This window comes from Galeopterus variegatus, unplaced genomic scaffold, assembly GCF_000696425.1.
Source record: "Galeopterus variegatus unplaced genomic scaffold, G_variegatus-3.0.2 Scaffold2536, whole genome shotgun sequence".
NCBI lineage: Eukaryota > Metazoa > Chordata > Mammalia > Dermoptera > Cynocephalidae > Galeopterus > Galeopterus variegatus.
In genome coordinates this window covers 5,131-7,694 of record NW_007728647.1, presented here as the reverse complement: position 1 = coordinate 7,694, position 2,564 = coordinate 5,131, and positions in this window count along the sequence as shown.

The window sequence follows — 2,564 nt, the reverse complement described above, 5'->3', positions numbered from 1 at the left end:
TATCATAGGCTCTCTACTTGTTCTCTTATGATACCCGTATAAGCTATTTACAACACTAGCAAAATGCCACCTCTATGCTTCTCTGCCTCTGTTATTTATAAAAGCAAGTCATCTACAACTTGGCCTGCTGTTAAAAGGGCATTATAGAGCCATCTATCTGCCCAACAGCCAGGCACTGTGGTGAGAAAAGCTCCAGGCTGTTTTCTCTCAGGTTTGGCCTCTGACTCATACATGAGTATTGTAAAGAGAGACTGTACTCTGTTTTATTAAAATGTGTTTAAACTGACTAGGGTTCTCTTCAGCACCACCAGCTAATAGAGTTGGCCCATTTCTTAGCAGAACCCAAAATAGAGCTTGCATGCAAGTAATTTATTCCAAGAAGTGATTCGAGGAAACAGGAGTCAGGGATCAGGGAGGAAAAAACTTGGGAAGGGTGAAAAGTCAGTACAAGTGTATGTTTTGGAGCTGGTCAACTCCTGTGGATAACTGGACATCAGTTTCAATGCAGTTCAGAAACATCTACCTCAGCAAAGAGAGCCTATTTATCTCAAACTCCCATTTCTTACTGATCAAAAACTGTTCCATTGGGTATAACTCCACTCACTTCTAAGTTGTGCATAAAGGGCCATGAAAAACAATTGTATTGTATAATGTTGAATATACTGATTATCCTGATTTGAGCATCACATATTGCACACAGGTGTTGACATTCAGCTCTGTACCCCACAGATATGTACAATCAACTATGTCTCAATAAAAAAAAAGAAAGTTGTACATGTAGATGCCAGAAAGTTGTACATGCGGCATGCCCACGATGGTGTTGGATGATCTTCAGGCAGATGCAGGCGAGATGTCTGGCTGCACCTGTGTGAAGCCGGCTGCCCTAGTAGTGGCTGGAGTGAAAGATGGGCTGAGCAGTTGTGAGACAATGCACAAGAAATTCCAGAATACCATATATGTCCAAAGCTAACATCATGGTCTCCAATAACAGGACCACATCAGAGTCCCTTTAGGAGGAAGTGGAATAGTGGGATGCAGGGAGGGGCGTCAGCATGTACGGGGGAGTGATTAAGAGCTTCTCAGAAACCCTCACCATCAGGCTGGTGACACTGACAGGCAGAGTTAGAGGGCTGTAAGAGCTGCCACAGAACTACCAGCAAAGCAGACAGATGGCCAGAAAGCTGTGCCTTGGAACTAGCAGGTAACTCACTCAGGATTCTCCAAGTCTTGCTTCATCTTCCCAGGTGGCCTATCTGGGGCTGGAGGAGACCCACACACTCTTCAGGAAAGTTAAGTGCTCCAAAGATCAACCCCACTTCATGCCCTGTGGGCTCTCTGCAAAGTCAGCCTAGGCACGTGTACAAACGCAGTGCTGTCCTCTGTCAACTCTGCTCCAGTTGGGACTCTCTAGTTTTAAATCATCATTTCCTACCCACTTGGGACCAGTGCCTTCCTGCTCCTCTCAGTTCCCAATGTCCATCACTGTGGTGTGCACCTCCCAGCTGCCCCTTGGCTCATTGTGGGCAGTACTCCAGGGCATGGCTGGCCCCTGCGTCTCTTCCCCCCTCCCCTTTTAAAAACTTCCACTCATGTGGTTTAAGCCTATGATAAGCCAAATAATAGCCCTCCCAAAGATGTCCATTCCTCAAATCCTAATACCTGTAAATTTATTCCATTACATGGCAAGAAAGACTCTGCAGATTTAATGTTATGGACCTTAAGATAGGAAGGTTATCCTGGATTATCCAAACAGGCCCAAATAATTTAATCATTTGAGACGCTGACCTTCTCCTGTCCCCTGTCTCCTGCCCCTCTTCCTCCCCCCAAAGTGATTCACAGAAACCAAAATTCCTCTCCCCAAGGTAGGTCATGGAAACTAGAGCCCCTCTTCCCCAAAGCAAGCTATAAAACCTAGAATGGTGACATTCTGACCTTCTCTCTTCTCCCTTGAAGACCCTCTTATGACAGGTGTCCTGTCCTACACCTGTAGGAAAGAGAGGCCAAGAACAATATGAACAGACAGGACTTGCTGGGTTTCCCCACTCTGTGTATTACCATTAGATCATACTGCTTTTGTCCAATCACATTTCTACACAGCTGTACATTTTTCATTGAAACTAAGCATAAAAATAGTTTTTTCTTGGTTTGGGGGTCTTTGTTTCTGAAGGCACCTGTGTCACATAAAACTTTATTAAATAAATTTGTTATGCTTTTCTTTTGTTAACCTGACTTGTTACAGAAGTGTCAGTTATGACACTATCATAGGTAAGGAAAAGTGTCACACCTTTCCACCTCTACGAAGACAAAAATTGAGGAAATTTGTCAACAGTAGACCTGCCTGCAAGAAATGTTAAAAAGAAATTCTTCAGAAAGAAGGAAAGTGATACAGGTCAAAAATTCAGATTTACACCACATTGTTGGTGGGAATGCAAAATGGTGCAACCCCTGTGGAAAATGGTTTGGAGGTTCCTCAAACAGCTGAAGATAGATCTACCATACGACCCAGCGATCCCACTGCTCTGAATATATCCAAAGGAATGGAAATCATCAAGTCGAAGGTATAC